Here is a 10,086-nt window from a genome sequence, read left to right as displayed (position 1 = left end):
CCCAGGTTCCAGTATCGGTTGGGAAATTACATATTAGAGAGCAGTGTAGGGGAAAGGGACCTGGGGATCCTGGTGGACAACAGGATGACCATGAGCCAGCACTGTGCCCTTGTGGCCAGGAAGGCCAATGGCATCCTGGGATGTATTAGAAGGGGGGTGGTTAGTAGATCAAGAGAGGTCCTCCTTCCCCTCTACTCTGCCCTGGTGAGACCCCATCTGGAATATTGTGTCCAGTTCTGGGCCCCTCAGTTCAAGAAGGACAAGGAACTGCTGGAGAGGGTCCAGCGTAGGGCAACCAAGATGATTAAGGGAGTGGAGCACCTCCCTTATGAGGAAAGGCTGAGGGAGCTGGGTCTCTTTAGTTTGGAGAAGAGGAGACTGAGGGGTGACCTTATTAATGTTTATAAATATATAAAGGGTGAGTGCCATGAGGATGGAGCCAGGCTCTTCTCGTTGGCAAACAATGATAGGACAAGGGGCAATGGGATCAAGCTGGAACACAAGAGGTTCCACTTAAATTTGAGAAAAAACTTCTTCTCAGTAAGGGTGACAGAGCACTGGAACAGGCTGCCCAGGGGGGTTGTGGAGTCTCCTTCTCTGGAGACATTCAAGACCCACCTGGACATGTTCCTGTGCAACCTCACTTAGGCGTTCCTGCTCCAGCAGGGGGATTGGACTAGATGATCTTTTGAGGTCCCTTCCAATCCAGAACATACTGTGATACTGTGATACTGTGATACTTGCTGGTAACTTAAAACCATGTGAACAAGGAGTCCAGTGCTGTCCCACTGCACATAAGGTATGGAAGTGATCTGGGCTTGTTTCCTCAGAAGCTCAGCCAAGGCTTCCAGATCTTTAAAAATAGTTAGAAAACACGAGGCAAAGCCTGTAAGGCTGAAGATAATTGATAAATAGGCAATTTATTGCTAAAACAGGCACAGTAGGATAGTCTGACTATAGGGATAAGATTTAACCCAACATTAGACTAATAAATTTTGTTACCCAGGCAATTTTAAAATTATTATTCAAAGCACTTTTTGCACTTTTTTTTTTTTTTTTCATTTCAATAGCTCCATGTCCAGCTTCTTCTAAGTTCACAAAGACATTTTCTTTTATACCTGTTGGATATTTAGTGGGAACATATTTGCTTGAAGATAGATTCTGCAGTCTTACTGACCTTTGAATCCTGAAATATCTGTAGGTCATGTCTCAACACTGTGCACAGGAAGAAGTCAAATGTGCTCGGCACAGGAGACACCCTACTCACCTGAGTCCTGAGTCACATAGCTGTCAGTGTGCTGAAAAATGCAAGTCTGGTCCTGAAAATATGGCTCATGTGAGAAAAATGTATTCACAAGGGGCCTGATGTGGCAAGGACCCAAGCAACTCTGGCATCTATCCAAAAAAGCACTTATGCGTACGCTTAGAGCTACAATTCGGCTGTAAGTGTATGAGCAGTAGTTTTCCATTTGATTGACACTGAATCAACAAGATGTGAGAGGTGATTAACAAATTTATCAAGTGAGGACAATATTTGGCCCAGGACTGGACTTCTGATGTTTGATTCCTGAATAAGGAAAAATAAACTGTTTGTAGAGGCTGTGCAGAATTTCCTTGACACAGGGATTTTTCAGACAGACACGGTGGCAGTAGACACAAAAGTACCAGAGTTTCCCTAATGTTTGAACAAAACAGAAATGTACTGAATAGATATGTTAATACTAATAACTAAATCTAGGGACTCTGTTTGCTGACTACTATAGAAGTCCTAATGAAGAAAACTGAAAACATTGTATTTACTTGTGTAATGCCATTCCCGTACATAGATAAATTTGCCAGAATCTGGTATTTTCTTAAGCTACACCCACTTTACCAATTTAGGGTTAAAATATGCTGAACTTGTTGGAAAACTAACCCATTTATTTGGAAGTTACATTTTCTGTTTTAGAGTACATCAGTAATGCATAATTTTGCTCATAGTTTATGAAGCAGGAAAGTGTGTGAGGGTGGTAGTAATCAGGAAGGAAGGTGTCAGAGGAGGAGTTTATTTTGGAGAGGAGGTATGGAGTGAAGTTTTTTGGGACACATTAGCCCACAAGGCATGTTTTCAAAGGCAAAGAGAAGGTAGTGTAGTCTAAGGACTTGTACCTAACTCTTCCCATTTTCTGGGTTTCTGAGCCATCCTGTCCAATGACACTGATTTTACCATATTCTTGCCAGGAATTTGGAGTTCACTAAAAAACAGTGGAAGATAATTTTCAGTTGTATTTTTTAAAATACTTTCCTAAAATGCGATTTAGAAATGCATAACCCCCAAATTTCCAGGTTCCATGGGTTATCAGTAGTTTATACTATCACCAGCTTTTTTTTTTCTTAACCCACTTCAGTGTTTTTAGCTTTGTAACTGATTACATTGAGCATGTATTTGAGGTTTCAAAGGAAATTTTTAGTCTATTGGGTAATCAGTTCCTTAGGTTTACATCCAAGCCACAAAATATGTATTTGTGTCAAATTTTGCCTTGCTATGAGAAGCTGTTGAAAAATCTGCTCGAAATGCAGTTGGCCAGGTTTGCTGCTAAATTATACACATTATAAACCTCATCTCTTCATGAATAGTTTGGGTTCAGCATTTTCATTATCTTGAGCATCAACTTGAATTTTATAGACAGCTATTTGTAGGATAAAGTATATTTAATTCCACAACAGCTGACATAGTGAGCGTATTGTAGATACAGGTGTCAATAATAACCTTGTGTTTTATATTGTTTCTGCCCTAGTTTAACAGCACAGTTTATTGTTAACCAGTTTCCTCTTTATCTCTTCTAGCTGCAGATTTATTAGCAGAAACACGTTGTGCAAATGATGATTTATGATGGAATCATGTTGCCTGAGAAAATGTATTGATTTAGAATGAAGTCACAGTCCTTACTACAAAGGCAGAATGAAGGAGATGAGAGGGATCTGCCTTGAGTTAAGTTAAATTTCTCTGACTGCCCTAACATGCATTTTCTTTCTTTTGTAAGATTTTACATGAAAGTAAAGGTTACATTAAGCATTTTTTTTATTATTCAGTTCTTGTGATCTACATTCCTCAACATGCCGCAATTACTATGATTCGTCTTTGTTCAATTCTTTCATCAGTTCAAAGTAGTGTGGCATTTACCTTAGTAGCATTTAAAATGAACTAATCAATAGCTAGATGTTTGCTATTAAGAATGATGAAGAAAGGTTGAGTGGGAGGCAAACAAGGTTATCTACTTTTAATGTATTACCTAATTCTTTTGTGTGTTGGAAGGAAGGCATGCCTTCATTTAATTGATTCTAATACACATCCATGCAATTTAATGTGAATGGCCAAAGGTGGACATTACAAATGCTGTTCATTTTTTACTGCTTTCATTTATTTTTAAATTGCCATGTCTTCTATGAAGAACATACATTGCTCTGTTATTGAAACTGAAGATTTCAAACAGATTTTAAAGATAGCTAGTCAGCTTTAGCATATAAAAAAGGGAGTGGAGGGGAGAAGTGCGTGTTTATTGCTTAAAACAAGGCTCAGGGAACTTATCCTCTTGTTGAAAGAGCTAGCTTACTTTTGATTCAGCATTTTTAGACATCTGGGAGTTTTCTATTTTTTAAGCTCTGTTGAGGTTTCTGCATAGGATTCATTTTTCTTGATGCTTCTATTGCAATAGAAAAAGCCTCACAGAAAGCCTCACTTTTTTCAGAAACATTTTTTCACCAACTTATTCTATTCATTATTTCATGAAAGGACTCCTTTGCTACTACTACCTCTTTTTTACTAAACAATTCCTTTGGTACAAAACCGGCATCACTGTGCTTAAGTTTGCAACAGTGTTAAAACTAGAGCACTATCAATAGCCATGGCTATGGATTTTGTCAGAGCTCTTTATGAAGCTCTAAGCTTCATAAGCTCCTAAGCTTCATCCAGCTTCTTTTCCATCCACAAAACCACATCCTTTGACTGTCTCCAGCTTGTCCAGAAACCACGCTCCCTGCCTTCAGGATCTCTTCTGTTTGTGAATGTCCACAGCTTCCAGAGGCTACTCCATCTCCTTAGATGCCAAAATGAAGTCTGAGCATCTCTGAAATGACAGACTGCATGCAACAGCAATAACATTCTGAAACAGCATCTGGGGAGCAAATTAACAGATGAGTGCCCTCAAATTACAAAGCAACAAGGAAATATTCAGTATACAAATGATGGGAGCTGCAAATGAAGGAGGAAATTTAGTGCTAATAACACCCTGCTATCCATCCCAGCCTGATCCAGTTTTCATTGATTTGTGTTATCTTTAATAGAAGCTGAATCAAGATCAAATAGGAAGAAAATAATGCAGTATACAATGTGGGAGAGTGATTTGAGAACAACATTTGAAACAGCAAAGTTCATTTTCCTCTTGCTGTTGATACTAGCCTAATGTTTTGGGTATTTTTTACATGAAACCAAGCCAAATGTGTACCTTGAATACTATACAGTGCCACTTTCTTCTCCTTTGTCAATACTTGTGATCATGACAAGACAGATGTTCTGCTTTTCTTTCTGAATTTGAGTCTAGTTCTATGTTCAATTGCAGTTGTAAAGCTCTTCTGTCTTCTTTTAAAGAGCATTCCCCTTGCTTCTATCTCCTCTAAATAATATTTTGGCCAGCATTACACAGTTATTAGCATTGCATTTTCATTGTCAGCCATATCCATGCTGACATATCAAACCTTCTGGCACAAATGTTACCCATCTGATTCAGAAGTAGTTAAAAAAACACTTTATATGCAGACAGAAATATTTTTCTGTCCCTCATATATTGCCAAGACATAGCACACTGATATTCTGGTCAGTCACTTAGCACATTTTCCTTGTTCAATATCAAGGTCACCCATGACACAAAGAACAGATTTATTTTTAATATTCCTGCCAAGATGCAATGATTCTGTATAACTTTGTTCAATGTTCATATCACAACAGGAGCTGCTAGGGGTGTTTTGATAAGATTGGAGTTCAAATTCAATCTAGAGCAATCATAGTAACAAGGGTGGTAAAGAAGGGCATATTTCAGTTGTATACTTCTCTTTGAATTAGATTCTTGAAAAGCAAATCTCACTAAATAAAAGAATATGAATGAAATTTCAGCTTATTTATCTAGCAGAGTGGCATCAAATTCAGCTGCTACTTTGTCTGTAATGTGTAAAGATAATGTTCCAAGATTTGGTATGTGAGTCAAGATTGACTAAAGTATTTAATGGCTTCAAGTATTTAAGAGTGGATGTATCCATTCCTTGCTGCTAAATTTCTTAGTGACAACTGCACTTCAAATTTGTGCTGCCAGCTTAAACATTAAAATGCCAGTTCTAATTATTATCCATAATTACAATATTCTTTATTGTCTACAAATAATCCTTACTTTAGTATGGAACAACTACATTTTATCAATAATAGATCATAAAAGAAAGGAACAACTCATTTTGGTCTCAGAGGTATATACTTCTAATCATTTTTATTTCTGCTCAGTACAACAGAGGATTAATCAAGTGTATTAGTGCTTTGATTACAAATACAATAATAAGCAATGTACATATTTCATATATATGTATATATAATTTTAGAAGTTCTTAAAGGATGAGGAAACAGAGGTGTCACACATTATCAAGGGTAACTTTGGGCAGAATCCAGAACAGAAATCTGATGCTGTTGTTCTAGAGCTCTTTTCCATGGCCCTGATGAAGCTAAAGCTCCTGCAGTCACCTTAGCCCCTAAGTGTTATAGGCTTTATCACCAAGAATCAGTAGAGTTCTTGAATGTATGTCTGCTACTAAACACTTGAATGCTTAGAAATAATGAGCTTAAAGTTAGGCAAGGACTTAAGCACTCTCCTAAATCTGTCACTAAACTTCATAATTCCTGGAGGACTGGATCCTAATGCTGATATATAACAGATAAAGACACAAGGCTTACCATGAAAGCAAAAGCAAATCAGCACCACTAGATAACAGCAAGTCAGAAAACACCAGGTAGTCTGAATGAGGAACTTGCAGTTATCCATTAGCCCTGGAAAGGGAAACTGTTTCCCAGTTAAATAATATGAAGGCAAGAGTAAAACGCACAAGTACCTATGCACCTAAGTAACACTGTTGTGGGTTACAGGATGGAAAATCAATGCAGAATATTCAAAGGAGAAACTTTTGCTGTAGAAGGTCCCTTAATGTAAAAAGTCAATTTCAGAATTTTGTTGACAAGATGATTCTGTCAGTTACTTTGGAAGGTTGCAGTGTTTAATATATTTAATAGTTCCTTGCTATGGTGCATACACACATAATTTATATTGACAGGTGAATGATAGATGATGTCCTTTTCCTGTGTGTCTCCCTTTTTGAGCTGAAGCAAGTTGTGGAAAGGATAATTAAAAACATGAGGGACTTTGGAGCTGGTTGAATAGCTCAGGCATTTGCTGGGATTAGTGAGTTCATTGGAAGAATGACAAGGTGCTTTTTAAACTGTTTTGGAAACAAGAATATGTGTGAAAAGAAAGAACTATCACCACAAAAGTTTTGATTTTATGCATCAGCTTCAAAAATGGCAAATGTATTCCCTGTGCTTTTTCCTAGATGTTTTTGAAGAATCACTAAATGCTGAGAAGGAACACTGGTTTGTTATTAGCAGCAATCATTATCCCACAAAGCAATATCCAAGTAGTACAAAAATATCATCCTGAAGCTGGTGTGATCTTTTGGGACTTTATTCTTCTTTGTAAAACTGACTGTAATGGTATCTGAAACTGTACGCACCATCTTTTCTTCCTGACTTGTTCACTCAGAGACAAAATACTTTCTGCAGTAAAACTCAAAGACATGCAAGGATGTAGGCTAGTAAATTTGTGTATGGACATGTAGGGACCAACTTTTTCCATATAGATCACAAAATTATAGAACACTTGTTGTTTACAGTGAGTATAGCACTAACCTTCTGGAAAACACTAGCTGAAATATTGAAATTCAGGAAAATTAGTAGAATTGCTGGTATATTCAGTAATAAGGCAGCTGCATTACGTATCAGCACTTCAGAAAATCAAAAGACTTCTATCAACAGGGTTGAAAGCAATCTGTGAAACTGTGATGAACTGTCAGTTTGCTGTCAAACTCTTCTTTCAGTCTCACAATGGTCCTCACTGTTAAAACTGAAGTGGTGGCATCTGGTAAAACCATGTAGAGGATTAAAGGTGTTTAGGAATCCTCTGCTCTGGTCTTGATGGTCACTTAATTAAATCTTATAATACCACTGGAAATAGTTCCTCACTGACCAAATTGCCTAGAAACATATGCACTATATGAAAGCTATTACTAGGAATAAAACCTTTTTATGTAGTCTTTTTATTTTTGTTGATGGAAAATGTTCTATAATAGGGCATCTCAAAGGCAGACCTTCAGTTTGAACTAGTTAAAGAATTGACATTTTCACTTTGGAATATTTTCCTCTGGATCCACAAAGAGAATTTCATTTCTGTGTTGCCACGGACAAAAATGCTGCCTCCTGGAGTCCCCATCCCAGTTTTGAAACTATGGTTCCCAACATGAAAACAGTGTGTCCCCAGTGAGGAACTGACAAGCCAGATTTGATTGACCTGGGAGAACTGGCTGTGTCAGAAAGGTAAGAGAGAGCTGGCATGTGAAGCAAGGACTACTGAGAGTGAATACCTTAGCAGCAGATGCAAACTTTCTGTCTTAGTCCTGGTTCACATTTCAGACTGTCTGATGGATGGATAATAACATCAATCATAGAATGGTTTGAATTGGAAGGGACCTTTGAAAGATCATCTCATCCAACCCACTGCCATCGGTAAGAACATCTAGGATGTGATATGATTCATAGGACAGAAGTTATCCCTGCCCCACTCTAAAATGAAGGTACCTAATTACAGTAGTCTTGGAAAGTGAGCTTGAATACTACATTCAAATTGGGCATAGAATACACCTGCATGTTGGGAGGATGCTCTCCAGCCAGATTAGCAGAGTAATGCTCCCCCCTCTGATACATAAATACATATATAAGTGTATAAATAAGTATATATGTATACATACATATTTACATCTATATCTATAAGCTACTTGATGTGAAATTCCTGATGTTGCTACAAGCCACCAGAACTAAGTCATCCTCTTGCTCAGCTGGGACAGTCTGCAATATTCCAGAAGCAGGACAGACAGCTTTGTTCATCTCTGGGGATTTTTATTATTCTAACCTTCTTGCCATTAAAACAAATGTAAGAAACATTTGGAGTACTCTAAGCAACAGGGAAAGAGTCTGGTGTCTGTTTGGTTTCAGAGTCTTTGGCAACAGGCAATTAACCCCCATAACTTATGCTCAACACTGAAAGAAGAATGAGATGGAACTGCTCCCTGCCAGCTACAGTGTTTAAAATACCCACCAGGAGACTCACATTCAAGTCTTCTGTAGAGCAATGATTTTAAGCCATATTTTTTGTTTTCTAAGAGACTGCTGTAATTACTGGACTATGAGAGAAAGTTTGTTCAGTGCTATTTTGGGCCAAACAATAGTAAATTCAGGAAATGTGCAAATAACTGTAAGATTCTTTAGTGCTTGCACTTGTTAGGGAGCCTTGGATTATAATCCTTCTTGATAACACCACCACAATAACAACAACAATAATTCCAACAACCCTGCTAAAGAGTAGACCTATATGGATGGTCTCCTCAGATTCTCTACCATCACATACAGTAGTCACCAGGAAAGAAAATAACCACTAGTCACTTAATCTGAAAAAGCTAATTTGCTTGCTTGCGGGGTTTTTGTTGTTTTTGTTATATTTTATTTTATTTTATTTTATTTTATTTTATTTTATTTTATTTTTAATTAATGAGTCCATATTTTAAACAATATCATCCAGGATTAAAAACTAGAATAGACCTCAAAGTCATGTTATATTGACTGCATTTCCTAAAGATCCTTTTTTCAGAATGTAATAATGCTCTGCCACTTGATGCATCTGTAGGCAAAGATAAAACAGCCAAATAATGCAAACATATTCTAGAGAGCAGATAGGCAGCCCAGGATATATGTGAACATTACAAACATTTGAACATGTGAACATTTGTGCAGCTAGATATGCTAGCCAACTTTTTCACTTAAAAGCAGATTTCACATTCTGCCCCTAAATTTGGCCACTAGAAAAGGAGTAGTTTCTGGAAATAATAAAATAAGATCACAGTGTTTTTATTAAAGGGTGAAACTTTTCTGATAATGATGAAAGCAAAATGTAATGAAATCCATTTGTCCACCTTGATGCAGTTAAAGTTACTGATCTGGTTCTTAGATATCAAGAAGGTATTTGACCAGGTCAAATAGGCCTTCCTTTCCTGTACATTGTGAAAGCCCAGATTGGATGGGTTTTGTTGTTTTTTTTTTCCTTTCCTCTACTAAGGGTATGTGTTTTGGTCGATGGTGGGTTATCATTACAATTTTTTTCCATCAGATGACCACTGGGTAAGAAAATCAGTGCACTGTCTTGCTGTAAAATCTCATGCATTTTTCAGATGGTTCAAACGATAGGAAAATGCTCATCTTTGAAAAATCATTGGTGCTAACAGAAAACAAGTTGGTCCTCTACAAGAGCACATTTAACTTATTTTTAACCTCTGGTTTGTACTTCCTAATTTTACTTTTATGCTCAGAGAATTTCAGTACAATTTCTATATACTATTAATAAACCTATGTACAAATTCCAGGACTATTAAAACTAATTAAAATCATTCATTCTCATAAGATGGATTTCTCTGAAGTTAGGAAAGATTCAACAGCAGAAAGATAGTATATTTTTAAGATATTAAATTTTAAATGTAGAACTGCAAACCACAATTTTATATTAATGTCCTGCCCCACAGTTAAAAAAAAACAAAACAAAACAAAACAAAACAAAACAAAACACAATGCATTTTCCTGGGATTAAGAAGGAAGGCTAGAAAATGAAATTTTGTAGAATAAAATAAAATTCTGAAAGATAATTTTGGTTTTATTCACTTGTTTGTTTATTTTTATTTATCGTCATTATGTTTGTT

Source organism: Nesoenas mayeri (genome assembly GCF_963082525.1).
Source record: "Nesoenas mayeri genome assembly, chromosome: 3".
Classification (NCBI taxonomy): domain Eukaryota; kingdom Metazoa; phylum Chordata; class Aves; order Columbiformes; family Columbidae; genus Nesoenas; species Nesoenas mayeri.
Note: the sequence above shows the minus strand (reverse complement) of the source record.